Source organism: Lagopus muta, chromosome 4 (assembly GCF_023343835.1).
Source record: "Lagopus muta isolate bLagMut1 chromosome 4, bLagMut1 primary, whole genome shotgun sequence".
Taxonomy (NCBI): domain Eukaryota; kingdom Metazoa; phylum Chordata; class Aves; order Galliformes; family Phasianidae; genus Lagopus; species Lagopus muta.
The window spans coordinates 23133777-23158538 of NC_064436.1; positions in this window are offsets into that span (position 1 = coordinate 23133777).

Consider the following 24762-nt stretch of genomic DNA (forward strand, 5'->3'; position numbering starts at 1 on the left):
AATTATTTTATCATTCTTCCAATTTGTTTAGATAAAAAGAAACAACAATCATTTCAAGACAGCTCAAAGCATAAAGGCTAACTGAAATTTTATGATAATAAAAAGTCAAATGTTTGTACACTTTGTAGATATGCTTTGTATCTTAAAATCTCAAACTCCTGAGAAACACGTTTGTCCATACCTTCAAAATTCGTTACACATTGATAGAATGATGCAAGTATTAATCAAATTAATCAAAGGTTCTTTCAGTACCTACAAGCTCATCCTGTTCATCCTATCTAATCTATTCTTTGTTTTTCTTGTTTTGGTGAATCTTCTAAATCCATGAAAAGTGTTCAGTACAAAAGCTGACAATCTAATAGACCTATGAAATGTATGTTATTTACTAACGAGACTGAAAGCTGGAATTCCGAGTCAGAAGAGGTTATGCCTACTGAGAATTATATTTTGCCCCTTATGCCTGTCAATTTCTTGGTGTTCTTACTACCTTTACTAATCCTTTGATTCATGAAGACAGAAATTTCCTGTAGGGGTAAAGTAACATATGATAGACTGAGATATTCTCCATTCTGCCCAGCAGGGTGTGATGCAATGCAAGATAGTCTATAATTGCTGCTATATAAGATAGCAAGCTTTGTTCATCCCCTAAGAGAGTAATAGTATAATTGGAGAGAAAAATCATATTGGAGTTCTGACATCTAACATCATGTAGAGGTCTTGCACATTCAAAATCATATTTATAATTTTCTCAAGACAGTTTTTTTTTTGTTGTTTTTGTATTTTTTTTTCTAGTGACATCACTGTAGAGAAGCAATTTTAATAAGAAATGGGAGGCATCTTCACAGGCTGCAGTTCTTTTGTCAAAATTCAAGCACCATGGTTGCTATGTTAAACGTTAAACTTCGCTTTTATTTTCCACTGTATTCATCATTACACATCATTCTCTTCAGTACACTGTATATTTTTCACCTCAACTACCTCTGTTTCTTGTCTGGAGATAACTTCATCTTTTAATTCATTTTCTTAAGAAGAATAAAAACAAATATATTGCTCATTACCCTGGAATGTGATATCTTCAGAACCCTGGAATACATCATGAGTTTCCTACTTAAAATGTCAGATAGGTCAATTTCCAGTACCTTAACTTCTAGCAATACTTTGGATATACAAATATACAACTTCAGGTAAAGAAAAAGTAATTAATCTGCAAATCGAAAGATACTGCCACATTGCTAAAATAATTGTAAGTATTACTTCTGCTGAAGGTAAAAGTTGAATTCCATAAGTGAATACCTTCTTACCTTGTTTTCAGCATCTGATTTATTTATATGAACAGAATTTTTTGTCTTTCATTAACATTTCTGTGAAATGTCCTTAAAATTCTTCTTTCTCACTGGAATAGTTATGGCTACAATATAGTCAGGGGAAGTAACTATGTCTTTAAAGTCAGGTATATTGGAGTAGAGGCAACCAGATAGCTGTGCTCCAAGCACTGCTGACTGCCTGGGAGCAAGTGAAATTAGACCAAGACAGCATCCAGGAATATTTTTAATGAATCTTCCCAAAGCACTGGAACAGGTTACTCAGAGATGCAGCGGCATATGGTTCTGTGGAGATGTTCAAGACCCATCTGGATGCCTGCCTGTGTGACCTATCATTGGGAACCAGCCTTAGCAGGGGATTGGACTCAATGATCTCTTGAGGTCCCTGACAAATCCTGCAGTTCTGTGATTCTGTGATAGCGCTCAGATGTATTTGCCATTCAGGTATTTTCTACAATTTACTACTGCTTTGTCTAAATATAAAAATACATGTTGAGCACGCAACCAAGAAATGTTAATACAAAGGGAGAAACAGCTGTCATGGAAAGTATTAGAGTATTATAAAAAAAAAAAAAAAGAAAAAAAAAAAGAAAAAAAAAAAAGAAAGCCTAAAAATGTGCAATAAAGTATGATTTTATGCTATTTCATAATATAAATAATGCGAAGGTATGAAAGAATCTTACAAGCTCCTCCTATCCAATAATATGTCTAACTTAACAAGCTTGCCAGGTTAAAACAGATGCTTCCACAGGTAACTGCAAGTGTGAAGTAAGAAAATACTGTCGCTCCAATTTCTTCATCACCTGTTTTGTTCTTTGCTTTGCATTACGTTTTCAATCATTTAAATAGTCACATAGTCTGCAAGATCATGCTGATTGAGACCATATGAATATCTTGCCTTGCTTTCACAGGTTTAATATGTCTGTGAGGTTAAATATTGGATGCAACATTCATTTTCTCTCTCTGCCACAACATATGGTCATTTTCTTGGCAAGGCATCTATAGTTTCTCTCTTCTGACTTATCCTGCCTGTTTCTCGTGCAAAAAGGCAACAATTATGAGCACCTTCTCCCTAAAATCTCAGCATGATAGATCTTGAGCCTACAGCTAATTTTTGCTTGAAGTCATTCATATAATGCTAATTTCCTATGTCGTGCAGTTGATTAAGTCCTTTGAGATCATTAGCATGTTATGTTTATTGTGAAAAAGATTAAAAAACTTTGTAAGTGTATTAACTAAATCTTTAAAAAATTGTAAGATAACTTAGAGGTAAATTGACAGAGGCATTTTACAGTGCGTCAAATACACACCTAGAAGTCAATGAAATTGCACTGACAGTTTTGGCTTGGCATTTCCACACTGAAAGAAATAAGTGTGCTGAGTGTCTTAAGCTCCTAGTAAATGTTGAGCTCCAAAAGATTACTATTATTCAGTTAAACTTTGAAACGCTTTAAGATAAGAGATGATTCCAGCCCATATAGAGTGCTCTGCAAGCGTGTATACTACAGCTTGTTACTGTGCTTTAAAATTTGTGAAGGTAGGAAGCTGTCAGGAGACAGTTCTGTATCTGTTCAGTTCACTCAATCACAACTATCACTTAAAAAAACTTCAAGATTAGCTATCTTCACCTACCAACTGCTGAAGGACAGCAAAGCTTTTACAGATTTCATTTCTAGTGCATATGACAGCATCAATGGATTTGTCACTCTTAGCAGTGGTTTTCTTTCTGGAAACATTTTGACTCAATTGGGAAGCACTGAACTATTTCAACATTAGCATTAAGTGAAGTCTACCCATAACTTGCTACTTTTCACTGTATTCTGGATATGGGTGAAAACATCAACAATAAATTGCAAGGACACTTGTGCACTCTGAGCCAAAAAGACAGCAGTGGAGTTCTGAGGATGTTCTGGAAATTGAGTTACAAAGTTCAGCATTGTAGGTCAAACTCTGCTTTCAAATGTGCACAGATAGTTGACTGAAGCTATTAGCGATTGTTGGGATTGTTTTACTTAAGAACTTGCCAAGGTAAAGTAGAAGGGGATTCCAATCTGATCAATTTCCCTTCTTTGAAATCAGGTACGTGTACCCTTTTCAAGTAAAATGTCATTGATGCATTTCCTCCATTATGAGTCTGTTTTTCTTTTTATTCTTTCCCCCCCCCCCCCCCTTTTTTTTTTTTAATGCCTTATGGTTTCTCTAGGAAAGAGTGTAAGAATCAATGTGTTTGCTCAGTAGCCTGCTGTGCTGCTTACTCTGGAATGATAAGCTATATAGAACTAGATTGTGCAGCTATACACATCTTAATGTATTTTAAAAAAAAAAGTGTTTGTGTAATTTTTTTTAAAGTAATTGAAGGAAACATTCTTTACTGAAGAACAGGAAATAATTCTCAAAAGAAAAGACAATAGTTTTATACCATATTGAAAACCTGGGTTAAGAGAACTAGTTCTCAGATAAAGCAAAGTAACATTTGCATACCTGTAGAAATGAAGTGTGGGGGATGAACAGATGATATATTTCCAAGTGAACCTTTTGTTATAAGCAAGAAGGTGACTGTGGTCTCTTTTACGAAGTAAAAGTAAGAAACTGCCAAAACTTAACTGAGTTCAGAAGAGGATGGATTTTTGTAACTTAAGTTCTCTTGTAAACCTTGGCCTATTGAAATGGGAGAGAAGTTGTATCTTGAGTTGGTTGCTCTTGGGATCAGCAGGGCACAGATAAATTACTTAGCAGATTCTGGTCATTTCTTCTTTGGAAAACTTTGCGGCAATCTAACATACACAACAATGGCTGAACAGACTAACGTTGTGCAAAAAAATCACTGAGTATCACTTTTTGTGGGGAGGAGGGGAAAGAAGCAATATACAAGGTCCACAGTTATGTTTCTGACATGGGAAATTTCTTACAGTAATACTCAGACACTGGAGCAGGATCTTCAGGGCAGTGAAAGCTAAGCCTGCTGGAATTTGAGAAGCATTTGGACAATGCTTTCAGACAGGTTTTGAATTTTGGGTGATCCTGTGTGGATCCAGGAGTTAGACTAGGATATTTGAAGACTTTAGGGCTCTTTTATTGTTTTCTTTGTTACCTTCACCACCGTAAATGCTGTTCTTCTCCCTTCTGAAAGCTTTAAGTCATCTGTATTTAAAGTCTAGCAGTAAACAAAACATAATGTGGTTTATTGTATAAAGTCATCCTTTTTTCCTTTGGATTTGCTCGCCTTATAGTAAGCAGTGAACGTTGGTTATAATGACTGAAATATATGCAGATCATTCCAGACCTGGTAGTTTTCAATGGAAAACTTGTGACATAAATATTTCCTCAGAGATATTTTTGAAACCATGTCTTCACCTGTGGGATGAATTGAGGGTATTTGAGAATGGCCCTTTCCTTCTGCATGGAGAACAAATAGACAATATGTGTTTTAATAAGCAGTATGCTTTAGAACGTGTCCTTTCAAGGAACAATTTTACTTTATAGAGTTGTAAATGTTTAACAGATCGGTTATCACCATATTCCCTAAATGAAATAGGTTTTCTTTTCATTAAGAATTCATTATCATTGATATAAATGTAACATATAAAATTACCTCCCACCAACCAAAGTGGTTGACAGATGGAGGGGGATGATGTTGGGAAAGCAACATATCGAAAAGGGCAGTAACAAACACACCTATTATGATTTTTCCACATAAATAAAATCTTAGATAGAAGGGGGAAGAAATTGAAATGCTGAAGTTTATTGTAACAAGATTTGAACATTTTCTCTTTTTTTTTTTTTTTTTATCAATCAGCAGAACATTTGTCTCGTGCTGAGAACTGACAATAGGTATAAAATACTTTGGGATTAGTTTGCAGAAGCTACTTGCTTACATTTATGCTCCAAATCTCCACTGCATCAGTGCATGGGGCACAGCTGGAGGACTTAAATATGAGACAAGGTGATGAGAAGAGGAAGAAGGTGTACCATAAGTAAATAAACATAAATTCTATAAATTAAGAAGCTTATACAGATTTACATGAATAGCAGTATACGTGTAAATAGGTGCATATGAAAAGAGAAACATCAACTTTGGGATAACTGGAGTTTTGTTTTTTTTTTTTAAAGAATCACAGAAGACATAAGTTGAATATGCAGCACACCAGAATACAAATATTATAAGTGAATTTATTGTGAAGAGAAACTACTTGAAAGAAAATCTTTGAACTATTATTTTGATTGATTAACATGTTACACCACTTGATTTTTTTTTGTGTGTGTAAATAGTTGTTGCAGCAAAAGAAGCATTTATTTATTAATCAGTCTTGTCAACAGAACTCTAAGGTTCAAGCAGATTTATCTGTAATTTATTTAAATCTGGGCTTGAATTTTACATTGTGTACTATAAGAAAAAGGTAATCCTTCTATTAGAATTTAAAGTTAACTCAATGTAACTTTTAACAGATATTTCCCTTCTATCAGAGGGATTAAATCACTATTTACTGTACTTCAACTACTCCCCATCTAATCTCATAAAATCATATTTGTCGTTTAGTTCCTTCTTTGAAGTAGTCTTAAATATTCTTATTCTGAGGACTCATATGTTGAAAGATGCTCAGCTTCCATCAGAAAGTTTAATGTCAGGGGAAATGAGTAAGCTGAACAATTCTCAATTATCTGATAACATGACAAAAGCTTCCAGTTGTTTATAAAGCAACATAAAGAAGTGCTGTCCTGATGACTACAGCACAAACAATGAAAAGATACTGGAAACGCATACCACCTAGTGGCTGGTTAAGTATTTTTGGAAGTGGCTGTAGTAATGGTAGAGCTCAATTTATGTAGAAAGCATGCATTTAAAACAAACAAAGCAGCAAAACAAGGATGATCAAAAACTCCCCATACCTAATCCTATAATCTTAATTCTTTACAAATCATATCCTTTGGAGCTTGGGCTTTGTCCACAGTAACCACCTGAACTCAATATATGTGGAAGTAACTTAGGGTATCTGCATGTGTGTTGAATAGCTGAGATTGTATTGTACTTATTCCAGATGATCAGCATCTTTACCCATTTCCCTCTGAAAGAGTTTGTAAAAATATTTTGGTAGTATATATCAAAGAAAATAAAGTCCAGAATATTATGTAAAATCTTTTGATATTTAAAATCAAATTCTGTTAGGTCAACAGTCCTTAAAGTCAATACACATGAGTTTGGATGCTGATAACCAAACCTATGACAAACAAGTAAATGTCAGCAATTTGCAAGGAGGAAAATGAATTAGTATAATTTCAGTAAATAATACATTTTGTTGTAAGAGATTGCTCATTTCTTCCTTTTTTTTTTTTTTTTTTTTTTTTTTTTGATAGTAGAAGTTGAAATTGCATTTAGATTTCTTATTTTGATTTTCTGTTACTATGACGTCACTAACGTTCTTCCATGGATATTGCTTTTTGTCACAAGCAAGGATGTGGAGTCTTTTTTTGTGTTTTTTTTTACAGTAAGATTTAATATAACCTTAGTAGAAGTAAAAATGTTGATTGCTGATTAGCAGTAATGATTACATTAGAATGAAGAAGTGACACATACTTTGTGAAAGCTGCATCTTAACTGGCTTCATCTTAGTTGTAGTTGACCCACATAACAGAATCCTGTTCCTGAATAGACTAGATTATGAAGTTCGAGGGGAGGAGAAGAGTTATTTTTATAACGGGATCTGTTGTTACACACTAAAGGAAAGTGCCCTACATCTGTCTCTGCCAGCAAAATTCTAGCTCAGCAGTTTGATATGACACTAATTTACTTGCTGAGAGATTTAGAAAGCTTCATAAATAGCAGAACAATATGATTAGATAGTACTTCTGTTGATTCAATTACAACTGAGGTTTAAAAATAAGAAAAAAAATGAAACTGCTCAAGCTGGAATTAAGCTTTCTTAAAGAAATGGGGAAAAGTCAGCTGTGATGGAAGAGAAACAAAAAATCCACTTTGATAAACAGGGAAAAAAAAATTAAAATTGTATTGGGTGTACTGCCTCAAAATATGGAATGCTGGACAAGCCATTCTTTTCTAAATGTCCATTACAATATTATTGAAGTATTTTGATAATATTTATTTTTATTTCCACTTAGTTTATGTCCTTGCGTATGAAATGGGCTATGAACTGGGTCACCTCCTCACAAATATGACCTGTGCTGGCTTTTTTGATAGCAGTTTTATTGTCCTTTTTTTCCCTTTAATGTTGAGTGTCACCAGTTCTCTGATGTTTTTAAGCCAAGCAACTCAGGAGTTTCAAACTATTTCTCAGAATGCAAATCTATTTTTTCAGCCTTATGTTACAGATTTAACTTGTCTGCAATGGGCAGTTCCACCTCTAGTCCTCCCTTTTAAAACAATAATAATTAGATTCCCTGTATGGCCAGAAGTTTTTTGTCCAAAAGCTCTGGAGGTTTGGTATACCAAAGATCCCATTCAGTATTCTGTCAGTACAGTCTACTCACTTCAGAACTATTTTTAAATTCAGATCTCAAAACTGTCACCTTGCAAGTGAGTTATGGTATATATTGCCAATACTTTTTGCCCTTTTCTTCTACTGGATCTTCTTCACTCTGTAAAAAATACAGTAATACCCACCAGATGTGAGAGATCATGAAGAAAAGCAGTACTGAGTGCCTGTCAATAGGTAGAGAAGGTTATTTCAAAAGATGTGTTCCAGCAATAGCTGTAGCAAATATTCCAATACCAAATGACATTTGGTCCTGTCAAGAACTGTAAGCTTTGCTCAACACAAGATGTATTGAGCTCTTTCCTGTTCCTAATCAATAAAAATTTGCTGTTTGACCAGTAATGATGTGTTACAATACTAATTAGAATGTGCTCCTACCTTTTTTTTTATATGTATATATCTATTTAAGCTAATAGTGAATATGGATCTAGGTTAAAAATTAGTCTGGCAAATTGTGAATATTTGTGTCCTACTTAAGGTTATTTTCTGACTTTTCATTCTATTGATTGTTTTGTGTTTAGTTTATTTCTCAATATGTTTTATTTTGCTGTATAGAGAGAACTAAAAGGAGAGAAGGGTGAGCTGTTTTCTATTTTTATTACAATTTCTATATTTTTCTTAATTTGAGCTATTAAGGAATTTATTGGATAAGAACGATTGAATAGGATGATAAAAAGACTTTCGTAGACTTTTTCTATTGTCAGATTCCACAAAGGAAGAAGTGTTTGTTGTTTTGAAGTGTGTCTAACTGATAAATAGCCTGAATAACTATCTCTGGAAACAAACCTTCTTTTGTGAATACAGATGAAGGAATGCAGATTTATGAGAAGAAGAATAGAAGTATTGTGTTTAAAAGTAGGTCTTAAAGAATGAAGTGTACTTTTATTTATATATTTATGTTTAGCAAAGCTTGTGCTTTTATCTTTTTGACACCTATGCATAAATGCATCTTCACATTACTGAGATAATAAGGGAATAAAATAAGCATATTTACAAAGGAGTAGGGAGGTTTTTTTTGTTGGAAACTCTTGAGGTATTTGTAGGAAAGCTGAAAGAAAAAAACTCTTATTTGCAAATATGTTCTTATGTGGTTTGAAGAGATTTGAAGTTGAGTTGAAACCAGTATTTGCTAGAAGTTGTGTTGAGGTTGTTATCTGTCATCCTTATTGTAAAATTTATTCTTAGTTGTGCCTCCCTGTAGCAAGATGTCACAGAGCCTCAGAATGAGGCCCTGGAATGGGAGAAAGTCCAGTATGAGTTACAGATTTGGGATCTTGCCTGCCACTGTTTCCTCTGAGGACTTACTGTAAGTGGTAAGTGGTCAAATCATGATGGAGTACAGGTTGTTTTGCTGAGGCTATTGAGTTTGAGTAGCTCTTGCTTGCTGGCAGGGGAAAACTCAGTTGGCGATAGAGCTATCATCATTAGCGCTGAAAAGCTCTCTTGAAATGTCCACCATGTGGAGGCCTTCAAGCCTGCATGCTGAGCTATGACTGCCATTAGATAACCATTACAGTAGTTGTCATTAGTTATGATAACCATTAGAAGGATGTCAGGGTGACCAAGCAAGGGATGGGAGCACAATGAAGCAGTAGGCGGTGCATTTCAGCAGTTGTGACAGTGACATGAAAGACAGGCTACGTTTTGGACAGCCATGCAGATTTTGAAGAGTAGGGGATGTAGGCTCTTGTTCACTGCTAATGAAAATGCATAGCTAATGATGGTGACTATGTTGAAAAGTAGTGTTTATTAGTTGAGAATTTACCACAGTGTTATTGTGCTCATTGTATTTGTTGTCTCTTATTTGTTCCCATTCAAATGATGTTACTTTTGGACTGACCTACATATAATGGATTTTCTAATATTCTCGACCTTATTCTGCTCCTCTTATCCTTTTTCAGTTTATTTTGTATCTATTTCATTCTTGGTTTTAAAATCTCTTCCTCTTCCTCCCCATTGCTGTTGTAAAATGCACCAAGGAAAAAGTAGATTATTCTATGTCATGTATTCTAACACTCTGCATAACTACTGCATAAAATAAATGTGAGATCTTTGGGAAAGTGACAAAAATTGAGCTGTTGCTACCAGCTCCTCCTTAACCTGCTGAGGAGATTCTTCTGTTCAATTCCTAATTTTGCACATTTTATCTATATATTTGGGGTTTTTTTTATTAATGTCATGGCAGGCAGAAAAGGTGCACCTAAAAAGTCAGAGCTCTATAGATTAGATGTTTCTTGAATTGCAGATAACTTTTTGCCGTACTTTGTACAATTGTAAAAGTTCTTAAAAATGTATCTTGCATACAAAAGCTATAGCACGTGTTGTGACAATAATTATCCTGTTTTCCTCCAAGACAGTTAAGCAAAAACTGATGATTTTAACATAAAAATGAGTTGGCAGCATGATTATTTTTTAAATTGCCCAAATATCAAGACTTCTTATTATCGGTGATTGCATAATTAATAGCAGAAATTTGCTTTGATCAGAAAAAAAAATGAAAATCAAAACACTAGCACGTAGCACTGAGTGCATTAGCTTGCTAGTGAAACTTCATTCAACTTCCTAGAGAGCAATGCGTTATTATTTCTGATTAGAAACACAAATAGCTTTCTGATTTTTTGTTCTTTCGATTTTTTGATCTTTTTTTTATTTCATGCACGTGTCTTTCAAGTGCATAGAAGAGTAGTCATTCAGTACTGTAACTTTCTGAATTTGACTATATTCTTTTCTATGAATTATAATTTACTCCAGTGTTTACCTTACAGTATTAAAAATATATATATCTCTAAATATGTGGCAGGAAGAAAAAACGTTAACAAAACAGGGCACCCAAAACTTCCCTGTCATAATTACTATATCTTAGTTTTGTTGTGAAATCCTTTAAAGTTATTTATATCATTACATATTTTGATATTTTTTTCTTCCAGAATCTCTGCTGTCCTCAAGGTATCAATTGAACCGGACTCTCTAAATGAAAAGGAGAAAGCCAGACATTATTTCTATTTGATTTTCTCTTGAAGTATGTGGTTTGGGTTTTGACTTACAAATCATCTATATGTGGTCTAAAAGCAGGATATTAATTTCTTCATAACCTTTTCAGGTTTCTCAGCAGTACAGCGCAAGCAAGATTTGGTCAATTTATTGTTAAAATTCTCTGTGCGAGGAATATGATTTACACCTTGCAAGGGGAGAAGGAAACTACATGTCCCAGTGGTTTCATCTGCAACTGTGAACTCTGTGTTTTAACAGCTCAGACCTTCAGACCAAGATCCTTACAAATCCTGTCTGCATGTCAAGAACATAATTTGAAACTACTGGATTGCCAGAGAGAAGAAATCAGGTGAGAAGCCAGTTCTACAGAAGAGCATCCAGCCATCCTCACACTTGAAAGGTGCCAGCTGGCCATTTTTGCTACAGAGGTGTTACAGACAAATGCATCTCTATAGACCTAGACAACATTCATGTTATTCCTGATAGGAAAAGATTCTCACAGACTGGTGTGTGATCACATTCTTAATGCTTCTGTGTTGCTGAGGTGAGGTGCAAAGGTACAAAGATAACTGTGAATCTAACTTACCTCAAATGTTATACTTGCAGTTTAAAAATCTTGTACCTTGTTGCTACTTGCATCTCCCTCAGTTTACAACAAAGAGAACTAAATTTTGCAAGAAAATCATGTCTAACCTCCTCAAATGGTTTAACAGCAAAACTGGGAACTGTTTTTATTGCACAGACATGTTGATGCTTGTATCAGTAAAACTGTTATATATTTCACTTAAATTGATAATTAATTAATATTTATAACCGAATGTTTCTTAACAAGGAGGTTTTAGTTGAAGCCTATCTCAAGTATCTTGTATTTAATCAAGCAAAATCCTTACTTTATTAAATAACATTTGTTCCTACTGTTTTCATTTCAGTAGGAAAAAAAATTATCCCCTAGTCTTTTTCTTGGTTCTTGCTCTCACTGTTCCTTACTCTTGCTTTTTTTTTTTTTTTTTTTTTTTTAGGCTCTCTTGTACTGCTTGCTTCTGTCTCCATCCGACCATCTGTTCCTTTGCACTCTGACTCCTGCCTCAGTTCTTCTTCTCTGGGCACATTATCACTGTGAGTACTCATCAGATTATCTCCTACTCTTGCATGCAGCTGAAGTCTAGAAATTAAAAATGGAAAATGCAAGGTTGAGAAAGGTTGCTTTTTTTTATGCTTTGCTGTTCTGACTTGAGAGAGCCAAATATTAATTGGTTGCCCTATAATATGCAGTATTAATAATATAACTAGCAAATAAAGTTGACATTGAAGGAAGTATTTGACAGTGGTTTGTGTGTGTTTCTCATCTTTTCTGTGCTCCTCTTGTGATAAAAAGTTAGTTATTGCCAAATTAGAGTTCTTATCCTCCTGTTTCCTTCCCAATCTGCAAAATGAAATACACAGACTTGCAAGAGGACACATTACGAAGAAACAGAAGGATGTTGGTTTTCTGGCAAATTGTACTTGCTCTGAGAAGAAGTCTTCTAGTTTTAAAATTGTTTCCTTGATCTGTCTCAGGTACATAAATGCTGCCTGTAATGTATGATACTGGGATTAGTCAGCAGGTGGTTCACTTTAGTTAGTCATAAATTCTTTTAAAAGACTTTTAAAGGTCTATATCAGCTAAAAACTCTATGTGGAAACTTAGCTGTTGTGGAGGTTTTATGGAAATTTTTCATAGGATGTTTTTCTCAAAAAAAAAAAAAAAATTACATGAAATTTTCTTTCATCTATGATAAATGATATTCAACTGAATGCCTCCATGAAGAAGACTCTTCTGAAGCCCGTGTGTATGGGAATTATATTGCTGCTTCCTATACCATTTTCTCCCTTGATCCTAAGGAAAAATCTAAGTTTTCAATCATTTGAATAATCATGAAGAAAGAATTAATGTATTACTGTGATTGCAAATATATAGATAAAGCCAGATTTATAAGTGGGCACTGGAAAGTGGAAGAGGTTTAAGAAACCATGCCACTTGCTTAAAAAGAAAAAGTACTTCAAAAAATTATGAAAACACCACTACATCTAAGCATTAACTTGTGGGACAGTTACAAGAAAAAGTACATTTCCACATTTTTTTTCTATTTCTTCCTGGTTAATTCATTTCACATTACAACGTATTTTTATTTTATGTAAGTAGTGTCAAAGACGTGGGAAATACTCCTCAATTTAGTACCTTCTAAGAAATTGATATGGTTGTGTCCGTGCATTTAAATTTTCTTAAAGGGGATGGTAACAATGTTTATAATTCTGAAGTTTGAAAACCATTCCTGAACAAACACTTAAAAATGTCTTATTATCATGTATCTAATTGTGCTATTTCATTTCTTGGATGAAATGTCAAGTAAGGTTCCTTTATACACACTACTTCACTCATATACTGCTGTAAATCTTTGTGTTTATTTGATGATCCAGCCATTGAATGAAGAAAATAAACTTGGATTCTATTTTAGTTCACTTCTTAAAAAAGATTAATATATATAACATTATCACACCAATTGCAAAGGGATAAATCTGGTTTATAGATTTCAAAAGGTTAATGTGGCCATTAATCTCTCTGGAACGCATGCTGCACAATATCTGTTTTAATGTGTATCCATTGCAGAACCAAAACTTTGCAAATTTAATGAAATCCAAAGAACGTTTTTTCTCTCATCCTCTCCAAAACCCTTATCTCCCTGGAATTTCAATGTAATTTCTGTTTGCTTATAATCCCCATAGTTTGTTCAATTCACTACTTGTCAGGTACAGTGTAGGTATCCAGATGATAGGACAAATAGATGTGCATATTTCTTTTATCAGTCATAGTGTATTTCAGTGAAATTACTTCAGCTAAAGTAGATTCTAATCTGTAGAATGGACTGCTGATATTCCTTTAGACATGGAGACAAGACATAGTTTACTCCATTAGCAATAGTGTATTGATGGGAAAAAGACTTTGCTCTATTGAACTTGAGCAGGTGTAAGGTCTCAGAGACCAGAAAATCTCAAAGGATGCTCTTTATGGCATATGACCCTGTATGCAGACAGCTCTTCTGCTGAGATATGAAAAAGATTGAAGGTCATTTGAGATTATCTTTCACCAGTATAGGAAAGCTGATGTAGTAGGTAGTGAGACCTGGAGTTGCTGTGCAGTAGTGTAAGGTTTGCTACTGGTAAGATGGTCGTTTGCTGTATGTGCATTTTGGATTTTGGCATATTTTAGATATTCTCATGAGAAATCTCTCAGGACTGCTTAAGATTAAGTAAGTGGCAATGTCAGAGATGCAAACAAATTCCCTGTAAGGCATCAAAGAACTTCAGTGACTTTAGATGGGAGGGCACTCTCCAAATAGGCGGATGGTTGTGCAGGTTCTTGCAGGGTGTGTCTGCATTCACTGTGCTACTGCACCGTGCCTCATGGATGTGGCAGTTTAGGGCAGAGCACAGCTTAATTGTGGCTGCATGCAGAAGCCTCCAGTTTATTGATTTGGCTGTGTGGACTTTACCAACGTATCTGCTTTGCTGTTTGTGTACAGCTGTAATCCTGTGAGTCTCAGCTGGATCATTGTCAAGCCAGCACAGATGCTTTCTTATCTTACTTCCCAGCAGTAGCATTGTGCTTAAATCATCTATTCTGAAGGCAGGTCTTTCAACATTGACAGAGAAAATCCTTATCTAGTCTTGGTTAGCTAACCACTAGGAATGGCAAGACAGGTGTTCATGTTGCTTGTTTTACAGTCCTTTCCTTCCCTTAAGTATTTTGTTTTTATCAAAGCGTACGTAATACTTTGTTTTACCTTGTGACTGGCTATATGCTTTTAGAAAGAAAGATCAGAAAAGCTTAAATCTGGTCAAATATGTTTTTGTCTAGTTCAGGCTTGGTAAAGAATTAGGAGGACTGCAAAATTTGCTAGAACACTTAGGCTTGGAAGGACCCAGTAGCACAATTAGATCTATTGCTGACAGATGGGAGCAGACAAATAAATATTGTTCAAATTCTGCTACTAGGAAGTTCAGCTGGCAAAGTAAACTGAAGAACTGCAGACAAGGTTAAATACAGTGTCTGCCACTCCATTTTGGAAGGCACATCAGTACTTGCTCAGGGCTGTTGAACTTGGTTGTTTGTTTACACAAACAACAACATCAACAGGCTCATGCAGGCTCATTTTGTTATAGTTGTAACTGGAAAGGTTCAGATATTCAAAGTTATCTTCTTACCAAGAACCATGTGTACTACATTGAACAAAAGAGTCAGAACTTCAGGCTCCTTTCCAAATTAAGCTTGTGTGTTGTTTTTTTTTTCCTGTCCAAGTTAAAAATTACTGGGCTTGCTCCTGTGCTTTTCTGCATTTTATTTCCTTTCCAAGCATGGTAGGCGTAATATGTCTGCTTATCTGCAAACACAAAAGGGAGGGCATGCTGTCAGCATTTTCAGCCTTATTTATTCACAAGGATGTCACAGGGATTAGAGAACTAAGTAAATGTATGCTGTTATGTGTAAATGTTTTGCAGCCTATAAGGAAACACTCATTTTTCTTTAACTCCTTCTTGCCCATTCCATAATGGACTCAGCTATGATTAATTCAGCTACCTATTCATTGTCCTCTGTATTTCATTCAAAGTCTTAGAGTTTCCATGCAAAGACTAGAGTTGTTTAAGGTTAATCTTGGAAAATTAAAGAAGCAGCAGAACACATATTTACCATCTACCTTGTTTTATTCTCTGAAGATTTTTTCATACAGTGTTGCTTTTTTTTCTCTTTCAAATAAAAAAAGTGCTTAGACCCAGAATGGATCTTTAGTATCATTAAGCAGTGAAATGGGCCAGACAATTGGACTTGGCTTCTACAACTCACAAGCAGCCACACACTGCAACACACTGCAGAATTGCCTATGAAATTTATAAGCATTAGGAAAGCTGAAAAAAAAAAATCCTCTTGTTCAATCTTAGTTATTAGCCTTCTTTACTTTGAATTGCTCTCTATAACTACCTGAAGGGAGGTTGCAGTGAGCCGGGGGTCAGCCTCTTCTCTCGTGTAACTAGTGATAAAATTAGAGGGAATGGCTTCAAGCTTTGCCAGGGAAGATTTAGGCTGGACGTTAGGAAATACTACTTCTCTGAAAGAGTGGTCAGGCACTGGAATGGGCTGCCCAGGGAGGTGGTGGAGTCACCAACCCTGGAGGTGTTCAAGGAACGTTTGGATTTTGTGTTGAGGGACATGGTTTAGTGAGAACTATTGGTAATAGGTGGATGGTTGAACTGGATGATCTTGTAGGTCTTTTCCAACCACCTTGGTAATTCTGGTGATAATTTTTTTGCAAATAAAAATCTTTGATGAAGAAGAATGAAGGGAAAAACTTGAAGATGCTTTGCCTGACAGTACAGCAAACAAACTATATCTTTAGTAAAGAAACATCTAGCTTAATGTACTGTTAACCATATGGCAAAGATCCTTGGGAGATGTGCTGTGCTGCACTGAATGTAAAATGGTCAGGGTCTAACTGAATAAGCTGCTGTAGGAGGAAGGGTGGACATTTCAGATCAATTTCTTGGGCAAAAGACCTAATGCTTTTCTATTTTTTGTGAATCATTAAGAGAAATATATGCTCCTTTTTAAGACAACTGATCCTAGTACTGCTTTTTTTTTTTTTTTTTTTTAAACTATACTGTGTATATTCAGACAAATTCTAAAACTTGATATACATTTGACAGTACAGTAGTAGAGAATGCTTAGTTTATTATCATAATTTAAATTAAACAGAAGTTCTCGGTACATGAAAAGTATTTCAAACCCCATTTGAAATAGTGCTTTTAGGTTGTTTCTGGAGACGTTATTTGGATGAAAGCTCCTGTCAGAGTTGATACAATGACTGACAAGGCCAAATTGGCATGCATTAAGGGAAATGACAGGAGAAAAGCTTAATCATGCCAGTACCAATAGATTCAAGTTATTTTGGTGACCACACTGCCATCCTGTGCATGTCAGTAAGGCTTCACTTTCATCTCTTTGTAGATAAGGCTATGAAGTAAAAAGGCAACTGGCACTGATTGCATGCCTAAGAGAGGCCAAATAAAAAAGTAAAGCTTTCTTGGCACTGACAGAATAATTGGTCATGCTAACATACTCTACCACACCCCACAAAGCAAACAGGAATACAGTGGAAAAATGGAAGAATGTTTTTGGTTTTGGGTTTTTTTTTTGAGAAATCTTGAAAGTATATGCTTTAACACCATTTATCCCTACCTTTGATCCATTTTGAATGAGAAAAAAAATGAACTGCAGAATAGTGTTAGATGAACAAAAACCACCTGAGTAACCATCAAATTAATGTAACTTTAATTATGCTAACTAAAGAAATTAAACTCCTTTTTTGTAGTCTGAAGTTCTTCCAATGAATATCCACCTTGGAGAATTTGGTTTTCTTCATAGCCACAGCTTTTGCTGGATGCTGCAGAACCTCACCACTGAGAATGTTGGAGCAACACAACTGGCAAGCTTTCAGATTCATGGGGCAAAATTTGAAATACAAATGTTAAAAGTCTGGCTTGCAGATAAAAGTCTTGTGTGTTTCTCTCCATAATATAATTTAGCAAAATCCTGATGTGCAGAATAATTGTGCTAGCAGCAGTGCCCTGGGAAGCTGAAGGCTTCCAGTCATATTGCAGCACAGCTCAGGAAGCAGATATAATTCCATTGATTTAACTGTCCACTCTTTGAATGTCAGTGGTTGTGTTCTAGGGCTGTTATCTACTTGAATGCTGCTTGCCTGTTTTTTTTAATGTTGCTTCAGACTGTTACTAAAAAGAAAAAATTCACCTCCATGAGGTCTCCACTTTCTACCAACCCTTTGTTAAACTCATGAGAGGAGTGAAAATACTAACACTTGAAAGAGAAAAGGATTCTGTTGTCACACAGGAATTTATCTGAAGTTTCTAGGCTTGGTTTCAGTCCTCCAGATGGAATCAGCGTGGATGTGCTAGTGAGAGACAGAATTATAAGCAGGATTTACTTCTGTTTTGGTTTTTATGCCTCATTATTTCAAAAGAGGGATGATTAGTTCAGGTGGACCCTTCTAGGAGGAGAACAGCTGCTGAGCATAAAGGAAGTTCTGCAGCTGTAGCTGGTGGCAAGCATGTGAGAAAGTAGTCATGGCCAGGAGCTGGTGAGGCTGGGAGACTGCTAGAAGCATGGTACAGATGTCCATTGGGATTTCTCACTTAGGTGATTATCAGAGACCACATGTGGCTTTTATGTTGAATAGTCTGATACCTCATAGGCCTCATTTGCAAGAAGGTGGGGGTGAAAGGATGTTTAGTTTTATATGCATATAAAATAATAAATATTATTAGTATGCTGTGTCTCTGAAAGAAAGCAAACCTACAAAAAACAGCAACAACAAAAGTAAAAATAAAAATCAAAATTCATGAACCATTGCCTCTTACCAAGGGAATACTTAGATCTGCTCAAAGTTCAGAGGTTCTTCTGCAAGAAAAAACATAAAAGTCTGGGAAGCTTGGCAAGCCAGGTATTATGTTTTCACAGACTTACTAGTATGGATTTTTCTTCTATTTATGAATCTTTTTCTATGTAACAGCATTTCAGCTGACATGCTGTGAAGATGCTTTCATAATGGTGTGATATTCTAGTAGCTACGGATAAATCCTCCTCAGTGAGAAATGCAAGAGTTAAGATTCTGGCCTGCAGATAAGAATATTATGTCTCACACTGTAATTCTCAGTTTGTAATATCCTAATGTACAACATAGCTGTGATGATGGGTAATTATAGAAGTTACATTTATTTTAAGATGTGAGTCAGGATATTACCCCATGGCACTGTAATCGCACAGGCCATAAAAGGACATTTTCTAAATCACAGAAGGAATGATGATGTGCTCTGTTTCCTGTTCTTTTCAGTCCATTCTAATATTTCCTATTAGATTTGATTGTCTTTTCAGACATTTCTTCACTTCCAAACCTGATTAAAATGTGGTTCCCAATTTTGTTAATTCTAAAGTCAAAAGCACTTAATACATTCAAAGGTAGTCTCTCTTTTTTTATTGTTACATTGCCACTGCTTCAGTTCCAAACTCTCGTTCTTCCACATCTTCACTTTCCCTTTCTATTTAATTAATTAATTGTGTCTTATTAGCTATTTTTGAATGCTGTCACAACTTAGTTTGTCATCATGTTGCTTTCACTTTAGACTTTACTTATGTTCATACTTTGATCTCATGTCATTCCTTAATCTGACTCCCTCTTAGGGCATGGCTGTATGTCAATGATTACAGCTCAGTTCAGCCTAATTCCATGACTAATGGGGTTGGAGGATCTCTCACCCTGGGAAAGAAGGAGGGGGAAAAGATAGGGAGGTGGACCCAGAGGAGGAAAACAGCAGCAACAAACTAAGGGAGAAAACCAATTTAATAAATATGATAGCAGAATGTGAGATAACACAATATAGTATAGTACAATTGGAATCGAAACTAATCAATCTAATAAATGAAAGAGAGAGCATCCAAACTGAAAGTCTTACTCTAATGCTGTAGGTGAAATGGCTAGGGAGTGCACACTGCAGAGGTGAGTAGAAAAAAAAAAAGGGCAGTCTCATGAGTCCCAGTCAGTTTTATCTTTCCCTCTGAACAGAAAACAGAAATGAAACAGTGAAGTCTTCTGGGAGCTGTAGTTCATTCATCTCTTCTGTGACAGGTATCCAAAACTATTGGACAATCCACAGAGCTACAGCATTAACTCTCTAACTCCCAGTGCACTATATGGTGTTAAGATGTAGAATACTGATAACAAAAAGCATAAAACCACATCTCTGCATCATTGTTTCTCAATTTAAAACTGAAGATCTTTTCTGCTTGATGGTTGCTATGACAGCTTTCCTCTTCATCATTCATTTTTTGTTCCTACTCTAACTAATGGTCCTCATTTTCCATTCTCAGACCAGTTCTACTGTGGCTGTAGCACATTTCCTTGCTGCTCATTCTTGATAACATTAAGCTCCCCAGTGAATTTCTTAAGTCTCTTTAGTACCATGGAAGTGTCAAACGTATTTATGGATCACCGTGCTGCCCTTCAGAGTCCAGAACTTTTATTATAAACGTATTTGCCAGCTACTATGAGAAAAGCTATGTTTTATTAAAAAGCTATGTATTATTAAAAACTTACTTTCTCTAAGATAATAGCAGCAAGAATAAACTACAAATTCCCTTCAAGTTATGTTCTTTAATAGTGCAAGCTCAGGCTTTATTAAGGCAGAACCAGCTATTGGGAATGATAATCCCTAAATATCCATATATTAAAAGTGGTGTACAGGATTTGGTTACTGTTATTAGCCTGAACTGAACATAAGGCTTTAACAGGCATGTCCACCCCACATGCAGCCCAGTACAGCTGGCAGTGCAGACCACCAACAGTGTGCTATTAATTCTGTGTCGACAGAAAGCAGGGTATTAGGAGGGCAGTGTGTGCAGTGCTGACTTGAGTAATGGCTCATAACTATGCATTTTGATACACTGACTACACAAAGGGTTCTGAACAGCAGAGAACACATAGCTGTGCTTTCCATTTTGATAAAAGAATTTGAAAATAGAATCACAGAATCATGTCAGTTGAAATGGTCTTTTAAAGGTCATCTAGTCAACCCCCCCTGCACTAAACAGAGGCATCCGCAACTCGATCAGATTGTACAGAGTCCCCTCCAGCCTGACCATGAATGTCTCCAGGGATGGGGCATGCATCACCTCTCTGGGCAACCTGTGCCTTTGTCTCACCACTCTCACTGTAAAAGATTCAACCTAAATCTCTCCTTTTGAAGTCTGAGACCATTTTTCCTTGTCCTATCACCACAGACTGCTGGAGTCTGTCCCCTTCCTTCTTACAGCTCCTTTTCAGATACTGAAAAACTGCTATCAGGTCATCTCGAAGTCTTCTCTTCTCCAGGCTGCACATATAGTTTTGTTGAACCTTTGGAGGTTCTCCTGAGCCTGCTGCTCAGCCTGTCTAGATTTCTCTGACTGGCATCCCATCCACTGAGATTGTCAACTGAACCACACAGCTTGGGGTTTCAAGACTGCCAAAAAACCAATAATTTACATTTGTGAGACCATTTTCAGTTGATATAAATACATGACCTGCAAATTTTCAAAATGAAACATATAGAGTTGCAATCAGGTGTTCAACGCAAAAATCTGATTGTGTCTCTTTACCAGACTTTCATAATACCTATTTTAGCAGAGAGATATCCCTGGCATCACAATCACTCCTTATTCATGTAATGTATACAATTAATGCTTGGCAGTACTAGACTGTTAAAATCTAGGTTAAATTTCATTTTAGAATGAGAATATTCAGCAGAACTTGGGAGTTATATATTATGTGTCCCACCAAATTTCAAGTCTAAAGGAATTAGTCTGATTTAGATTCTGCCACTTTTACTGATACGTACTGAAATCCCCTTTTCCAGAGTCAGTGTTAGTGCTAACAATGACTGAAGTGAAGTTCATGTTTCACTCATGGGTTCTTTGCTTTCATTAACCATAATGGGATGCGAATCAGATCTGTTGAACAAAGATAATGAGTAAATCAATTACTTGTATAAAAAGTATTTTGACAGGGACAAGTAGAGCCTATATTTTAATTTTATGCTGACTTTTTGTTTATAAAACCACAGTAAAACTGACTTCTGTGGATTCCCAAAAATGCAAAGCAGATACAGTTAAGAGTTAAAGTGGTAGCGAAATCTACCTAACACATTTCATGTTCTATGAATTAGCTAATGATATAACCTAGTAGGTGGTAAATGATCTAATAAAATATGTAATACAGTTCTGTGTTGGAGTCCAAAACATGTGTTAAAAAAACATTTACCGTTACGTCTGTAGTAATTTCTTTAAGCTGCCTGGTGGGTGTGCTGTGCTATTAGAGAAATTTCAAAAGAAAGAGTCTCATTATTTGTACTTGGGATGAAAAGAAGGTTGAATTTATCCCACAGAATGTCTTTTATGAAAGAATGGACTAAGCACAGAGGTCATTTTAAAGCCTAAGAACTGAGGACATTGTTACAAAGTGAGTTTACTGGGACAAGATCATGTTAGCCGAAAAGTACGATAAGAACTACATAATGTAGATTTGGGAAACTTTATGTTGATTCCACAGAAATGTAAAACAAATGATAATGAAAGCAATATACATATAAAAAAAATTTGTAGTTGAAATGGTCTTGCTGGCTTTTTTCTATACCACTGGTATATAATGGAATTTTCCAATTCCATTATATATTCCAATTCCATTTTCCAAAGCTCCAAGTGTTGGATTCAGTTCTGGTTAATGGCAGCACCACTCAACTTCATTTGACACAGCTAATCCGATAGCCATGGGAGTAGGATCCTAGTATTGAATTATATCATCTACCTAAAATATATGTGTATGTTAGTACATTGTCTGTAAATATGATCCATTCCTTTGAACCAAATTTCAGTTAAGTTATTTAACTGAACTTGCTTTGCCAGTGCTTGGAGACCTGTGCTCAGGAACAGATGTAGAACAGTATTTAAGTCCAGCCCCAATCAAAACAATTTTTAAGCATGTAATAACCTTTGAACCAACCATAGGGACCAACCTTTCTGGTCCCTATGTCATAGAATCGTTGAATGGCTTGGGTTGGAAGGAGCCTTAAAGACCATCTAGTTCCAAAGTCCTGCCTTGGGCAGAAATGCCTTAGACCAGATTGCTCAAAGCTGCATTCAACTAAGTTTCTGGAATAAAACTGTAAAATGTAGAATGACATGTTGAAAACAAGTCAGCAACGGAGATGGGGAACGGCTAAATCTCATCCACCTCTTTCATTTTCTTTCGGTTGTACCTAGCATATTAAATGCAGTTCTAGGCAACTGGCTTTTTTTTTTTTTTTCAGCTTGGAGAAAAGTAGACCAGGAGAATGTCTAATTGTTTTGTTCCACTAAAAGATCTTGGAAAGAATTGGGACCAGGATTTCAGAAGGGTACATGAAATAGATGAGATTATAGTCACAAGACACAGCCAAAAGAAAATTTCTACTTGATATAAAAAAAAATGTTTTTCACAATGAGTGTGGTGAAATACTGGTGAAGGCTATCAAGAAAGTCAACGGAATCTTTATTTTTGAAGTTATTCAGAATTTCAGAGAACAGAGCTCTCTCTTCAGCATGAAAATGAATTTTTAACAAAACAGATAATATTTATTGTGAAATTAGACCATTGCAATATTTTCTGCATTTTTAGCATTTACGAGATATTTAAAATTGTATATACTTGCTACCTTGAAGTTAGATACAATACTGTAGATTTTTGTGTTTCATCTGTTTATTTTCTTGCAATACTTTGCTAATTTAGGGAAGGCCTTAGGCTTCTTGAGTCCCAAGCTATGGCTAAGATGATGTAAGGGAAGATACAATTCAAGATCGTAAAATGCCAGAACTTGTGCAGACTCTGAAATGCAGATTTCCTTAATTTACATGCCACTTTAATTCTCTATTTATTTTATGTACTGTTGAAGAATAAGTATTGATTACTGATTACTTTTTTTCCTTTGAAATGCAAGTCATAAATATGCAAAGCACCATTCCAATAGAGTGTTTTCTCAGAAACTAGACTGTTTGGGAGAAATGAAATATTGGATATACTTATAGCTGAAGAAAAGTCGCTGATATTTCATTTTAAAATATTCTTAGTGCAGGGCTACCTAAGAATACCCTACTGAGAAAAGAGGACAAACATAATGGTATTGAAATCCTAATTAGAATTGTGAATGCTACCACAAAAAGAACTTGTTTCTATTCCTTTCACAAGTAAAGACTTCTGATCTGTAGAATAATATTTCCCTTAGAAGAACACAGTAAAACCATTTTTATTTGACTAATATTCCCTATCTGTACAATAAATCTTGGTGTTTCTTTATGGCTAAGATGACAAGAGGGTTTTAAGATGTGTTGTAAAAGTTGTGTATCTTCACATAACCTTCTTGTAATAATTTCTTATTACACTTCTATATGAATAATTACAAGATTTATGAAAAATATATTCAGATAATTTGATAATACAACTTAGTGTAAAAATATTATCATAGAATCATTAAGGCTGGGAAAGACCTCCAAGATCATTTAGTCCAGTGGTTCACCTACCACCACTATTTCTCCACTAAATCATATCTCTTAATACAACATCTAAACATTTCTTAAGCACCTCTAGGAATGGTGATTTGAGTATCTCCCTGGGTAGCTGTTCCAGTGCCTGATTACTTTCTTGGAGAAGAAATTTTTCCTACTATCAAACTTGAACCACCTGTTGTACAACTTGAGGCCATTCCTTCTCATCCTATTGCTAGTTACCCAGGAGAAGAGGCTGACCCCCATCTCACCATGACCTCCTTTCAGGGAGTTCTATCTAGAGTGAATAAGGTCGCCCATTTGTTCCACGCATGCCATGTGATTTCACTCAAAATGATCTGTTCCATAACCTTCCCTGTCACTGAGGCTGACAGGCCTGTAGAGGGGAGTCATGCTGGCAATCCTCCAGGTTCCTCTGGAACCACTCCAGTTGACCAGGAATGCTGATAGATAGAAGGCAGCTTGATAATTACCTCCATGAATTCCCTCAGCACCCTCAGGTGGATCCCATCTGGCTCTATGGACTTGTGATAGTCCAGGTGGAGTAGGAGTTCTCTAACTGTCTCCATCTGAATCATGGAGGATTTTATTCTGCTCCCCATCCCAGACTTCTAGGTCAAGGGATAGTGTACCCCAAGGATAATTGGTCTGACTTTTAAAGACTGGTGTAAAGAAGGCATTGAGAACCTCAGCCTCTTCCTTATCCTCAGTGGTCATATTCCCTACTGCATCCAGGAAAGCATGGAGTTTCTTCTTAGCCCTCCTCTTACTGTTAATATGTTTA